Here is a 15,575-nt window from a genome sequence, read left to right as displayed (position 1 = left end):
GACGCTAGATTTGAGATGTATCACCTACTTGAGAACCATAAGTGAGCGTGCATTGTAGGTAAGCATCGCGCATTCCTCGGTAGTATAGTGGTTAGTATCCCCGCCTGTCACGCGGGAGACCGGGGTTCGATTCCCCGCCGGGGAGGTGCGATTTTTATATCGCAAAAGTTGCACGTGTGGCCCGAAAGGACATTAACGTTGTGATCGAGAAATGTAGTTGCTGCAGAATCGTAAGAAAGTCTGCGTCTTAGGAAGTGTTTCTCGTATTCTTCACACCACGTCGTCGTCGTTTCACAACTTACAGGGTTTGCTGTTGACGCTGAATCATCGCACCCGAGGCTTAGTGAACGAGCTCGAAGCACCCAACAAAAAGAATAATTTTAGCAGAGCGTGGTTTCGATCCACGGACCTCTGGGTTATGGGCCCAGCACGCTTCCACTGCGCCACTCTGCTGCGTGCAGGCGTTCGCCCTCTTCGGTGCGTGACATGGGACACTTGGAAAAGCGTTGTCTGCGTCGCGTACCGATTAATTAACTGTGTGACATCTCTCAGCTTGACTTGTCTCGACTTTGCTCGACTGACGCTACGCTGACGCTTGCACGAAGCGATATTTACCACGATCGTCTCGAGATGCAGCTGCGAGATGCTCAGGATTGACATTGCACTGCACGCAGGCGGAAACATTCGAATGCACTGCCTAGCTACGCGCCCGCAACTAACAAAATGCCGACCCTGCCAGGATTCGAACCTGGAATCTTCTGATCCGTAGTCAGACGCGTTATCCGTTGCGCCACAGGGCCACTGTTCGCGTTTCGTAGTAAGAGGCGGGTACACATCGCGGAGCAACGTGTTCTCGGTGGCTCGCCAACTGCGTGTCGTCCACTGACAACGGCGGCGCGGCCACTCCGGTCTTCCGCACTCTGCAGGGAGCTGCCAAGGAAGGCATCTCTCCTCTAGCTGCTCGGCCATGGTGCGCCTGCATAGCTTAGAGCTTGCCACACATCTGCCCTCGCCGTTGGACAGGTAGCAGACGGCAAGGCGCGCGTTTTCTGCAATTTTTCGGTGATGACAAGCGGCTGATATGCTTGTAAGTGTAGCATATGAAACAAGAATCGTATGAAGCATCCGTAGACAGGTGCTAAAGTCGCAGTATGGCCGCAGGTGACGGTCGTATGATGGGTCTGTAGCCACAACAGGTTGGCAGCAAAGCGAATACCGCTAACTGAAGGCATCCTGACGTAGCCCCAGTGGCGCAATTGGTTAGCGCACGGTACTTATAAGGCAGTAGCCGTGAGCAATGCCGGGGTTGTGAGTTCGAGCCTCACCTGGGGCATACTTTTATTTCGTAGCAGCTGACTCTGAAAGCATCGGGACGCTAGATTTGAGATGTATCACCTACTTGAGAACCATAAGTGAGCGTGCATTGTAGGTAAGCATCGCGCATTCCTCGGTAGTATAGTGGTTAGTATCCCCGCCTGTCACGCGGGAGACCGGGGTTCGATTCCCCGCCGGGGAGGTGCGATTTTTATATCGCAAAAGTTGCACGTGTGGCCCGAAAGGACATTAACGTTGTGATCGAGAAATGTAGTTGCTGCAGAATCGTAAGAAAGTCTGCGTCTTAGGAAGTGTTTCTCGTATTCTTCACACCACGTCGTCGTCGTTTCACAACTTACAGGGTTTGCTGTTGACGCTGAATCATCGCACCCGAGGCTTAGTGAACGAGCTCGAAGCACCCAAGAAAAAGAATAATTTTAGCAGAGCGTGGTTTCGATCCACGGACCTCTGGGTTATGGGCCCAGCACGCTTCCACTGCGCCACTCTGCTGCGTGCAGGCGTTCGCCCTCTTCGGTGCGTGACATGGGACACTTGGAAAAGCGTTGTCTGCGTCGCGTACCGATTAATTAACTGTGTGACATCTCTCAGCTTGACTTGTCTCGACTTTGCTCGACTGACGCTACGCTGACGCTTGCACGAAGCGATATTTACCACGATCGTCTCGAGATGCAGCTGCGAGATGCTCAGGATTGACATTGCACTGCACGCAGGCGGAAACATTCGAATGCACTGCCTAGCTACGCGCCCGCAACTAACAAAATGCCGACCCTGCCAGGATTCGAACCTGGAATCTTCTGATCCGTAGTCAGACGCGTTATCCGTTGCGCCACAGGGCCACTGTTCGCGTTTCGTAGTAAGAGGCGGGTACACATCGCGGAGCAACGTGTTCTCGGTGGCTCGCCAACTGCGTGTCGTCCACTGACAACGGCGGCGCGGCCACTCCGGTCTTCCGCACTCTGCAGGGAGCTGCCAAGGAAGGCATCTCTCCTCTAGCTGCTCGGCCATGGTGCGCCTGCATAGCTTAGAGCTTGCCACACATCTGCCCTCGCCGTTGGACAGGTAGCAGACGGCAAGGCGCGCGTTTTCTGCAATTTTTCGGTGATGACAAGCGGCTGATATGCTTGTAAGTGTAGCATATGAAACAAGAATCGTATGAAGCATCCGTAGACAGGTGCTAAAGTCGCAGTATGGCCGCAGGTGACGGTCGTATGATGGGTCTGTAGCCACAACAGGTTGGCAGCAAAGCGAATACCGCTAACTGAAAGCACCCTGCTGTAGCCCCAGTGACAGTTCCGCTTCAGACGCGACAGCGATAGGACGTGCCTCAGCTTCCGTGCCGTCGTAGCGCCGCAAGCCGTGTTTACGTCGCTTCTTGTGGCTGTGATTGTGCGTTTTCTCGTGTTACTTCGAGTTTTTGTCTTTCCTCGTCGTCTTGTTTCTCTTACTAGCGGTTCCGTCGCTTATCGCTACAGTTATGGCTAAATCGGTTCCCCGGCAGAATACATTATGTTTTGAGTTTGACAAAGGCATCGTTTCGTGTGCAACCAAAGTCCCTGGAAATTCATGAGTGAATTGTGGATATAATTGGGATAACTTCAGACCAGGTTCACACAGTGCACTATGATATGGCGGATTACTGTTTCTTTGTCAAGTTTCTCACTGCGTTACAACTGGAAAAAATCTTGCAGAAAACTGGAGGAAAGGCGGAATTCCATCATCGAGACCAGTCGGTGAGTACCGTGATAATCACCAATGCCGATGTAGAATATAAACAGGTTCTGGTATTCAATTTGCCACCAGAAGTTGAAAATTACCTGTTGAAAGATGTTCTTGCTAAGTACGGTGATATGCGGCAAATCAGAATGGAAAAATGGTCTAGCCAACACAAATTGCAATGCTACAGTGGGGTTCGTTCTGTTGATATGCGCATGAAAGTTAATATTCCCTCGAATATCGTGGTCTGTGGCTATAAAGCACATGTCGTTTATAGTGGGTAAGTAGAAACTTGTTATATTTGTAACGAGAGCGGACATTTACGCAGTGATTGTCCTCGGCGTGTTTTCATGCTTAAAAACACCTTCCAAAAACGCCATAGGTTTTCACTAGCTGATATTATGACCCAACATCAGAATTTGGGGGAGACAACTTTGCAACCCAGTACGTCAGAGGCCGTTGAACCCGATCTTAGCAGCAAGTCCTTCCCGCCTTTAGCGCAAAAGAGCGAGAAGCTTCCACTTGCTGTCAGCACAACGTTATCGGTCGGTAACAAACGACGCCGTACCTGTGATGATAGTGGAACTGATGAAGAGTTGTCGGCCAACGACCAGAACTCTGTCACGGACGCGATCCCTCCCTCGCAGGAAACCCTTGCCGTAGACAACATAGATGAGGGCTCCGACGCCGCTGCTTCCACGGCGGCGTCGGTCAACAACAGTGCCAAGCAGTGTTTACAGCTGACTGTTGTGACGCCGCCGGCCGGCCCGCCACAACTCGACTTGGATGCACAACAAGAGGACGACCGTCCGATGTCGGCTCTACAGCCACACGACGAGGAAGTTGGTCTGGAGACCGTTGTAAACACCAACCTGCCCCTCAATGAACACAACCACCCTGAGAAGCCGGAAGACTATTTACCAACAGACCGTGTAGGTACAAACACACACACCTTGCCTTCCGCCGCCGCGATTTCGCACGAGTTAGCTACAATGGAGGAAGCCGGCACTCCGACTACCGATTTCAGTCATGATCCGCCCACCCCACCTTCTGTCATGGAACTCCCGGCTGGTGGACGACGGAAAACTAAACCCAAACCAAATGTCTCCGCAGCCCGAAGGAAGACTCCGAATAAAGGAGCCGAGGAATCTGGACGCGAACCTGGCAATGTAACTTCGCAGTCTGACAGTGCGATGGACTGGGCCGTTAATGCAATGCAGCTTTCTTCCTCCTCCGATGGGCACGACCCAGGCATATAAATTTCTGTCTCTTAATATTAACAAGATCACGTCAGCTCTGAAAACAGCGTTGTTGCGACAGTTTATCTACGACTCTGAAGCCGATGTTGTACTCCTACAGGAAGTGTCTATATTAAGTCTCACCGTCCCTGGTTTTCATACGATAGCTAATGTAACGAAAGACACGAGCACAGGCACAGCCATTTTATTACACGAGGGCATCCCTGTTCGAAGTATTGAAATACTCGAGTGTGGTAGAGGTATTGCTTGTCGGATTTTTGACGTCACCATAGTGAACATCTACGCTCCGCCTGGTTCAACTCAGAAATCCGACAGAGCCAAATTTTTCAAAGAAGACATCATCTATTTGTTGCGACGGAACCCATCACAATTAATACTTAGTGGCGACTTCAATTGTGTCCTCAATCGAAAAGATCAGTCTCCGAACTTCAATTACTGTCGGGAACTGCATGATCTGGTACGTCATCTGCGAATGCAGGATGCATGGGAACTAAGGAACCCCACTAAGGTTAAATTTACGTACTTTGCTTCGACGGCATGCAGCCGCCTTGATCGGATGTACGTCACGGCGAATATCTGCCATCGTGTTCTCGACACGGATGTCATTCCAGCTAGCTTTTCAGACCATTGTGCCCTTTCCGTAACGATCAGTTTAGACAGACAACGGACTCACCGATTCCGGAATCAATGGAGCTTCAATGGTTCTCTCCTGACGGATAATTACATACAAGATGTTATTCATGCGACGTGGACGGACTGTCTCAAGCGCCGTTGTAAGTACGCTACCAATATCGCCTGGTGGAATGAGGTAGTCAAACGGAGGATGAGACAAACTCTGAAAAATTGTGGCTGGCAACGAGCCCAGGATACCAAACGGACCATCGATTTTTACCAGACGGTATTGCGGGAGTTGTATACACAAGCAACCGTAACGAATACGAACTTGGAAGGGATCAAGAAAATCAAAGCCAAACTACTAGCCATCAAGCGTACACAACTGGCGGGGCTGCGGACCAAAGCTAAAACCAAATCGCTCAAAGAAGACGAAGTCACGTCCCTGTACCACCTTATAAAGCACCGTGCGAACCGCCAGAGAAAGTTTATTGAGGAACTTGAGACCGATTATGGGGTCCTCCTCACTCATCAGAGGGATATCCTTCGCGCCGTTCACGAATATTTTACTCAACTGTACTCGCAATGTGCTACCCGTGGGAATGCTGACACTGAGCCCTTCTGTACTCCACCTTCAGAAGTCACGCACGCCGATAACTGCGCGATATTGCAAGATTTTGATGCGGATGACGTCCTGGACCTGATCACTGGTTCCCCGTCATACAAATCCCCCGGCCCTGATGGGCTGCCGAAAGAATTCTATGTGCGCTTCTGGCCTCTCATTGGACAAGCCTTTACAACAGTCCTCAACGAGGTGATGAGCGGGACTCACTTGCCGGCAGGCCTCAAGGAAGGCAGAATTGCCTTGGTTCCCAAACGTCAACACCGGAAAAATCTTGATCATTATCGTCCGATAACTTTACTGAATTTCGATTATAAAACTTTTGCCAGAGCACTAAATAGCAGACTAACGGAGGTGGTGAAAAAGGTGGTCCAAAATCATCAATCCTGTTTCCCTGGTCGGTCTATTATGACACCCATCTCGGAATATAGAGACATAATTTCAATAGCATCGGTGACTAACGTGAACTGTGCACTCTTATTCGACTTTGTAAAGCGTTCGATCGTGTGAGTCATGATTATCTCATACGGTTCCTGCAGCATTGTGGACTAAATGCCAGCGTTATTGCCGTCATACGACACTTGATAACTGGTATCACAACGAAGGTTATCGTCAATGGACAGCACACGCAGCCTATCGAGATTCAAAGAGGGGTGCCGCAGGGGAGCCCCCTCTCCATGCTCTTGTTCGTGCTGGCGCTCGAACCATTACTACGCTCCATCGACGATAAACTGACCGGCCTGACCACGGCCGATACTTATTTTGTGGTTCGCGCTTACGCCGATGATTTCGGGGTTTTAATACGGGCCGAAGAAGATATACACATCCTTAAATCCGCAATTGATGACTACTGCCGTGCCTCTGGAGCACAAATTAACACCGATAAATCCAGATTCGTCAACATCCGTGGACTGGAGAACGTAACTGTCCCGTGTGCACAAACTGCGGAATACCACAAAATCTTAGGTATGATTGTCGATCGATGCCCACTGAAAATGTGTGCCAAAAATTGGCGGCGGATCGCCGATACCATGCACGGCGCTATTCGCGAAAACAACTGGCGGTCGAACCGGGGTTCGATTCCTCGCCGGGGAGATGCGATTTTTATATCGCGAAAGTTGCACGTGTGGCCCGAAAAATCATTACCGTTGTGATCAAGGAATGTAATTGCCAAAAAATCGTAAGAAAGTCTGCGTCTTAGGAAGTGTTTCTCGTATTCTGCACACGACGTCGTCGTTTCACAACTCACAGGGTTTGCTGTCGACGCTGAATCAGCGCACCCCAAGATTAATGATGGAGCTCGAAGCACCCAAAAAAAAGAATAATTTTAGCAGAGCGTGGTTTCGATCCACGGACCTCTGGGTTATGGGCCCAGCACGCTTCCACTTTTTCTTTTTTCCTTTCCCATCCACCCCTTCTGGCCCGTCCTCGCGCTCGCCTAAATTACCTTCATCGGCTCGGCTTCTTCGCGTTTAAAAATTCTCTGTGGAAATTAAAATTTAGTCGTGTAACAGATGGATTCTCTTCACTAACCGTTTGGTTATTCTGGGAAGCCACTACATATTTTGTGGAAATTAAGCAAATGATATCTTCTGCGGTAAGGGGAGAAGCACATCACTTTTCAGGGAAGACTGAAAGTGTTTTAATCAATTTGTGGATGCTGGGTCCTTCTGCAGCGAGAATGAACAAATCGTTTATTCCTCTTACATGGGAAAATCAAACATAACATAGACCTGTCTTCGTTGCAAATGAACTCCTTCCTAAAGAAATAGTAAGTGAATAAATACAATATCTCGCTACGTTAACGTTCGGAGTAAAAAGGAAGCATACTTTTCTCTATATTTGTCTATTTGTTGAAGTTTCTGGCGTTGATTTATGAAGTATAGCCAATAGTCTTCTTTATTTTTACTGGCGCCGATAATATATAGGACACCGTCTGACCTTGAGCCAACTGAGTGCTTGTCGATTTATGTTGGGGTATGGAACGGTATCGGGAGTAATCATGCTAGGTGCAGTACGCAGCATACTTGCAGGCTTCCGTGTAAAGAGAATCCAGATGTCCTTCACATTGTCGCATAGAAAGCGCTGATCGATGGTATGTAGTAAAGTACAGTGAATGCAATTCGGAGAGTCTTCCAAGTGAATCATGTGTAGCTTTGAATTTGTCGGTATGATCCTATTGACCGCCATGTACCATGTAGACCTCACCTGTGGTGGTAAGTGTGCGTTATGAATGTTTTCCCAGATCTTCGCCCAGTTGCAGTCTTGATACTTCTATTCTGTTTCGCGGTTTACTGTCCGTCAGACAGTTGTAAAGATCTTTGACCCTGTAGCGATCATTCTTAGGTATGTTGCTTTGAATATAACTGTATTCTAGGAAAAAGTTTCTAAAGTGGCAAAGTGCGGTCGGGATGTGACTTACGTTTCCAGGAAGGTTATGGCTAGCCGGTGCAACTTCATTGAGAAGGTGGGCCGTTAAGGTATTTGGTGATCGTTGCCATTGTTTATACATGTTCCTGATATATAATGGTTTTGCTTTGTGGTAAACGTCAGGCAGATTTAGGCCGCCCTTTCCCAAGGGTAGCGTCTAGGTTTCAAATGGGACTTTGAAAATTTGTCCCCTACTGACAAAAGTATCCGAGCGCTGCAAGCATCCGTTGTGCTATGACCTTTGGTATTGGTAGAATTTGCGCGACATAATTCACTTTGGAAACGATGTATTGACTAAAAGCACTCTTTGTATGGCGTTGAGCTTTCGCAAATGATGTTGTCGTATGTCGGCTCGAATTTGTACTAATAATTTTCTATAGTTAAGAGCAGCCGTGCAGCGGACGTTGCTCGTGTATTCAATGCCGAGATATTTCAATGTTGTCATTCATTTTAGTGATCGGCTATTGCCAAGTTCTAGTCCCCTACGAAGTTCCATAATACCAGATTTTTTACAGTTTACTTTCTCTCAAATGGTTCAAATGGCTCTGAGCACTATGCGACTTAACTTCTGAGGTCATCAGTCGCCTAGAACTTAGAACTAATTAAACCTAACTAACCTAAGGCCATCACACACATCGATGCCCGAGGCAGGATTCGAACCTGTGACCGTAGCGGTCGCTCGGATCCAGAATGTAGCGCCTAGAACCGCACGGCCACTCCGGCCAGCTTGCTTTCGCTCCTGATGCGGCTTTATAAGTGGTTATCAGCTGAAACGCGCGTTCTAAGTCTTCAGCTTTCGTCACCACGAAACTAACGTCATCCGCAAATGCCTGGCATACGTTCTTCTGGTCATGTATGCGTAATCCCGGAAGATCTTGCGTCAGGGAGAACAGCAAGCGTTCAAGAGCAACGGCAAAGAAAGCCATTGACATGGGGCAACCTTGTCGTACCGAACTAGTGATGTTAATTGGTTTACTTAGTTGTGCGTTGAGAGAGATCTTGGATGTAACGTTGCTCAGCAGGAGTGTAACAGTGTCAATAACTTACCGCGGAAAATTCATTGCTGCCATCGTGCGCAGAAGATATGAGTGATTGACTTTATCGAATGCTTTCTCAAAATCTAGCGAGACTAAAGCGCATCGAATGTCGCAAGCGGCGGCTGTAGCTATGATACCTCTATATTCGCTTAACGCCTGCTGTACGTTTATAGTCTTCCCAACGCTCGTTTGGTAGGCCCCCGTGACAGTACTGATTACCGCACAGAATCGCTGCATCATGACACGCGCGAAAATCTTATAATCAGTGTTAAGTAATGTAATCGGCCGAAGATTGTCGACTGTCTTGCCCCCTGGGGTTTTGGGTACCAATACCACCATGCCTTCACAGTATTCTCTTAAGATATCATTCCCAGCATTGAGGATGTCATTACAGACCAAGGCCATCTTTGAAACTAAATGGTGACGAAAGGTTTGATAAAACTCAGCCGGTAATCCATCGGGGCCAGGCGATTTATTCATTGGGCTCCCTCGAATGGCGTCTGCTACTTGATCTTCAGTCATAATAGCAGCGATGCCGTCCGCCGCTTCCGTGCTCAATGTCGCAAAACAGCGTGCCGTAAGGGCTTGCTGCGCCGCTATATCCACTGGGTTTTCCGTTAACAGTGCTGTGAAATGTTTATACGGCTCGTCTCGTATGTCGCGCTGTTGGTTTAAAAGTCGACCATCTGCAGTGTTCAGTTCTGTCAATATCTTTCTGTGTCCCCTTTTCTGTTCGCGAATAACATGATACCGGGTGATCAAAAAGTCAGAATAAATTTGAAACCGCGGAATAATGTAGATAGAGAGGTACAAATTGACACATATGCTTGGAATGACAAGGGGTTTTATTAGAACAAAAAAAAAAAAAACAAAGTTCACAAAATGTCCGACAGATTGCGCTGGACAGCAAAACGTCATTGACTGCGCATGACAATCGTGTATAAAAGGAGCTGTAATGAGAGAGAGAATCAGATGCACCAGCAGTCGCAGCATGTTGACGTTACCTGAAAAGGCGCTTTTAGTGAAGCTGTATTATCAGAATGGGAAATGTGCTAGTTCAGCGTTAAGATCCTATCGCCATAGGAAGGGGATTCGAACGGGTAAAGGTCCGTTGACAAATGCAACTGTGGCGGGAAGTTCGAAGCCACGGGTTGTTTAGACGATAGACCCCGTAGTGGCCGACCGAGCACAAGGCGTAATGCTGCTGAGACAGTTCAGGAAGAAATGGAGACTGTAGCGGGGAAGTCAGCGCTCGTGCAGTCGCAAGTCGCACCGTCATTTCATACACTACTGTTTGGTTGGCACTTCGGCGTACCCTCCGATGCTATCCGTACAAAATCCATCGGCATCACGAACTGTTACCTGGCGATTTAGTGAAGCGGAGGGCATTTGCGGTTTGGGCGTTTCAATAGATGGCGGAAGATGACGATTGGTTGAGTAACGTGTTGTGGACCGACGAAGCTCATTTCACGCTCCGAGGGTCTGTCAGCGCCCACAACTGCAGAATTTGGGCTACCGAAAATCCTAGAACTGTCGTGGAAGCTCCATTGCTCGACGAGAAAGTCACGGTATGGGTTGTATTTACCACATCTACCGTTATCGGGCTTTTTTTCTTCGAGGAAATGCGTGATTCTGGTTTTGTAACTGCTACCGTGACGGGTGAGAGGTACACCGATATGTTACAGAATCGCATCATCCCAAGCCTGGCTGATAAACACCTGCTGGAACGCACGATGTTCATACAGGATGGCGCTCCACCCCACATTGCTAGACACGCGAAAGATTTCTCGCGCGGGTCGTTTGGTGATGATCGTGTGCTCAGCCGCCACTTTCGTCATGCTTGACCTCTCAGGTCCCCAGACCTCAGTCCGTGCGATTATTGGCTTTGGGGTTAGCTGAAGTCGCAAGCGTATCGTGATCGACCGACATCTCTAGGGACAACATCCGACGCCAATGCCTCACCATAACTCCGGACATGCTTTACAGTGCTGTTCACAACATTATTCCTCGACTACAGTTATTGTTGAGGAATGATGGTGGACATATTGAGCATTTCCTGTACAGAACATCATCTCTGTTTTTTTTTACTTTGTTGTACTCTTTGTTATACTAATTGCCGGCCGGTGTGGCCGAGTGGTTCTAGGCGCTTCAGTCTGCGTTGTCTCTTGCATGTCTCGGGCATGGATGTGTGTGATGTCCTTAGGTTAGTTAGGTTTAAGTAATTCTAAGTTCTAGGGGACTGATGACCTCAGATGTTAAGTCCCGTAGTGCTCAGAGCCATTTTGTTATACTAATTATTGCTATTCTGATCAGATGAAGCGCCATCTGTCGGACATTTTTTGAACTTTTTTTTTTGTTCTAATAAAACCCCATGTCATTCCAAGTATGTGTGCCAATTTGTACCTCCCTATCTACATTATTCCGTGATTTATTCAGTTTTCAAATTTATAATGACTTTTTGATCACCCGGTACATTGATATTTTTTTTATATGCATACGATTTGCTATTACTGTTGCATCTTCTCGATATAAATCTCTCAAACAGTGTAAGTAAAATTCCACGGTTTGCTTCTGCCAGGCATATCTATCTATGGAATAATTCTTCATCGCTTTGTTAAGGCGGGTTTCGCACATTTTACCCACGACGTAATGGCAGAATCGTACGTGGGAAAACTTTCTTTCACATTCTGCCCACGTGTTTCGGAAGACTGTATGACACTCCGAGTCTGTCAAATGCGCTACGTTTAGCTTCCAGGGTCCCCTTACCTGTATTCTTTTAATATGCATACGATTTGCTATTACTGTTGCATCTTCTCGATATAAATCTCTCAAGCACTGAAAGTAAAATTCCACGGTTTGCTTCTGCCAGGCACATCTATCTATGGAATAATTCTTCATCGCTTTGGTAAGGCGGGTTTCGCACATTTTACCCACGACGTAATGGCAGAATCGTACGTGGGAGAACTTTCTTTCACAAAAAAATGGTTCAAATGGCTCTGAGCACTATGGGACGTAACATCGGAGGTCATCAGTCCCCTAGAACTTAGAACTACTTAAAGCTAACTAACCTAAGGACATCACACAACACCCAGTCATCATGAGGCAGAGAAAATCCCTGACCCCGCCGGGAATCGAACACGGGAACCCGGGCGTGGGAAGCGAGAACGCTACCGCACGACCACGAGCTGCGGACTTTCTTTTACATTCTGCCCACGTGTTTCGGAAGACTGTATGACAACCCGAGTCTGTCAAATGCGCTACGTTTAGTTTCCAGGGTCCCCTTGCCGTGTACGTCCCTCGTTTGGCTAAATTTATGGTACATATACAGGGTGAAAAGTATTTAACCGACAAACTCTGGGTTGTTGTAGGGGACATGAAAACAATTATTTTTCCCTAATGTCATTTTTTCCTATGAGGAGTCTTTAAACCAGAGGAGGAAGATTTCTCTGGTCGCAAATTAATTAAACCAACAAACAGTTTTCCATTTTTGATGACCAAGAGACAACACATTAACACAACCCAATTTCAGTTACATTAGGTTTTCAAAAATGCCTTGATTGACACGTAAACAAAGGTTACACCGTCGGATCATGTTCTGTCTGTCACGGGCAAAAACCCCAGGAGTATCCTGAATTGTTCCTGCTGCTGCTACTATCCGGCCAACCAGATCCTCTTCTGATGCAACAGGAGTTGCGTAAACATCTAGCCACGCACAAAAAATCCTAAGGGGACATATCTGGGGATCGAGCAGGCCATGGTACAGGACCACCTCTGCCAACCCACGTTTCTGGGAACCGTCGATGAAGGAATCGACGCACACGACGACAGAAATGTGCAGGCGCCTCGTCATGTTGGAACCACATGCGTTGTATTGTAGCGAGCGGGACGTCTTCCAGCAATTCTGGCAATGCTCTGGCGAGAAAATTTTAATAGTGCGTGCCATTTAATGGCCTAGGTAGCAGATACGGCCCAATTAAACAGTCCCCTACAACACCGACCCACACATTAACGAAGAACTGCACTGATTGAAGGATCCCGCTCTGCATGCTGCAAGACAGCTTCCCCAACTTGCAGCGTTCTTACCGTGCGACGGCGTTCCTGTCCAGGTAATCTGCTAAATGACCCGGTCTCACGCAGACGTTGGTACACAGCAGTAAAGGTCGTGTGATGCGGGATACGGCGATTGGGATATTGTTGTTGATAAACCCGCTGTGCAGCTCGTCCGTTGTGATGCGCTACGTAGTACGCACCAACCATATCAGTGTACTCACTCCAGATGTATCGCTCCATTAGTAAACAGAGACAGTGCACTACTACACTGGTGGACAGCAGTTGCCTACAACTGAAGAGCGTAATACGCCCTCTAACAACTGAAGATTGTAATACGGCCTCTAACAACTGACGAGCGCAATACAGCCTCCACCGGCTTAAATAATCCTCACACGAAAAAATGCCATTAGGGAAAAATATTTGTCTTGATGTCCCCCACAACCTCCCAAAGTTAAATACTTTTCACCCTGTATATGGCACATGATCTGTAAAGACAGGCGGCCATAGCTCTGCCTGCAAAACATGTTCCTTCATATTTGATGACGCGTAGATTCTATCGAGACGGCTAGCTGAGTGGCCAGTAACGAATGTGAATCCGGGCCTGACGCCGTGTGTAAGCTCCCATGTGTCGATTAAATTTAACTCTTCCATAAGAGTCCGAAGCTCGGCGGACGGGTTGAAGTTTGGTGTCTGGTCTTTGGGACTGATTACGCAGTTAAAGTCACCAGCGAATGTAACTTGTTCTGTAGGTGGTGCAAAGAGTGCCACAATGTCGTCTTTAAAAAACTCTCCTCTCTGTCGTCGTCTCCCCGATCCAGAAGGGGCGTAGTGATTAATAAATCTGGTATTGTTGATAGTTGTTGCTATACCTCTGCTATCCGCCAGGCGTTCGACAGGTGTCATCACGATCCCTTCTTTAGCCACAATCGCGGTCCCCAGTTCATTGTTATGACCAGTATTAACGATGGCATTGCAGCCTGTGATTCGGTCAAGGTTGATATCGGTCACTTCCTGCAGCATGACGAAATCAATATCAGCAGCATAGAGAAAGTCGTGAAGATTTTTTAAGTTTAGTGGGCTGCTGATCTTATTGATGTTCAATGTCGCAATTCGGTAAGCTTGCAAAGACGTCATGAGGGCGGAGGTGTAGGTGATAATATGCCTACTGCTTCATGTTAGTGGCGAACATCATCTAAAATGAGTCTGCGTCATCAGTCACTGCGGTGATGCCGGTGGTAGCCTTGTGTTGCTGGTGGGACACATCTTCTTGAGCTTCTGACAGCGGACCATCTATATGTCGCAGCTCCGTTGCCATCTCTTCTTCTCGACTGCCATCATCAACGTCATCCGACCAATCACACACGATCTTGTCTGCTTGCATATGCCGGCCGCGGTGGCCGTGCGGTTCTCGGCGCTGCAGTCCGGAACCGCGGGACTGCTACGGTCACAGGTTCGAATCCTGCCTCGGGCATGGATGTGTGTGATGTCCTTAGGTTAGTTAGGTTTAAGTAGTTCTAAATTCTAGGGGACTGATGACCTAAGATGTTGTCCCATAGTGCTCAGAGCCATTTGAACCATTTTCCTTGCATATCACGATGCGGTAGGGTGGAACATTCAGGCACAGGGTTCTGATCCATTGTACCGACATCGCAGGGTCTTCTGAGGGTAATCATCCGTGATCAGTGTCTGATTCGTCCGTCCGGGATTTTTTTGTCGTTTGGCTGTTTGTCGATGATGTTGGTACCGTCACTTCAGTCAGTTTCTGCCGTACATGGTTTGCTTTTTCGCGCAATTTTGGCGCCTTTTCTTCTGCCCCTTGATGTGCCAACCGGCGTTTCTTCTGTGATTTGAGAGGCCGCGGGGGCTGGTGGACAGCTGTCTCTTTCGTTTCCTCCTGGTCCACGTGTGACTTGTCTTCTCGAACTGGTATGCCTGCCGGATTGCGTTCGGTGTCCTGTTGTTGACCCTGCTCCGAGTGAGTATTTCCCTCTGTCTTCCGGGTGTGTGAAGAAAGAATATTCTGTACGACGTTCGTTTCCGTCGGTGTGACTTCTTCCTGCACGTCATGCAAACCCTCCAGCGGAACGTCTAAACGTGGTTCAGAGGTAACGTTAGACCTGGCGGCGGCGACGTAGGATATAGGCAACTTAGACGTCGGGCCCCGCTGCTCACGCTTACCAATCGGCATTTGCGCCACGCGCCGTTGTACACACTGAGCACGGATATGTTCTGTGGAACCACATCCCGCGCAGTTTGTCGGTTGTCCGTCATAAGTCACTATGGCCCTGTATCCACAGACGGTGATGTAGGACGGAATGTGCTTCAACATGTCAATCTTCACCTGCCGGACACCGTTGAACACCGGAAAAATGTGCATATTCGACCACTTTTCTGCGATATTGCTGATGACCGTCCCGTATTCCCTCAATTTGGCATTAATTTGATCAGCAATTATTTCAAACGGTAATTCAAATATTCGAATAGTTCTCAGTCCGAGACCGGCAAGCGAAACCCTGA

The 15,575-nt window shown here is 48.1% G+C and overlaps 5 non-coding genes across 5 annotated transcripts; 3 read left to right on the top strand and 2 right to left on the bottom strand.

Moving 5' to 3' along the window:
• The first annotated feature begins 73 nt into the window (after positions 1-73).
• On the top strand, positions 74-145 carry Trnad-guc. Its single transcript has one exon. It is a non-coding gene; the product is annotated as a tRNA-Asp (tRNA).
• Positions 146-727: 582 nt separating this feature from the next.
• On the bottom strand, positions 728-800 carry Trnar-acg. The gene has a single exon. It is a non-coding gene; the product is annotated as a tRNA-Arg (tRNA).
• Positions 801-1,241: 441 nt separating this feature from the next.
• Trnai-uau lies at positions 1,242-1,333 on the top strand. Its single transcript is given in 2 exon segments — positions 1,242-1,279; positions 1,298-1,333. It is a non-coding gene; the product is annotated as a tRNA-Ile (tRNA).
• Positions 1,334-1,444: 111 nt separating this feature from the next.
• Trnad-guc lies at positions 1,445-1,516 on the top strand. The gene has a single exon. It is a non-coding gene; the product is annotated as a tRNA-Asp (tRNA).
• Positions 1,517-2,098: 582 nt separating this feature from the next.
• Trnar-acg lies at positions 2,099-2,171 on the bottom strand. Its single transcript has one exon. It is a non-coding gene; the product is annotated as a tRNA-Arg (tRNA).
• Positions 2,172-15,575: the final 13,404 nt, after the last annotated feature.

The sequence above is a fragment of the Schistocerca americana genome, chromosome 8, assembly GCF_021461395.2.
Source record: "Schistocerca americana isolate TAMUIC-IGC-003095 chromosome 8, iqSchAmer2.1, whole genome shotgun sequence".
Classification (NCBI taxonomy): Eukaryota; Metazoa; Arthropoda; class Insecta; order Orthoptera; family Acrididae; genus Schistocerca; species Schistocerca americana.
This window is presented reverse-complemented; position numbering and strand designations above follow the sequence as displayed.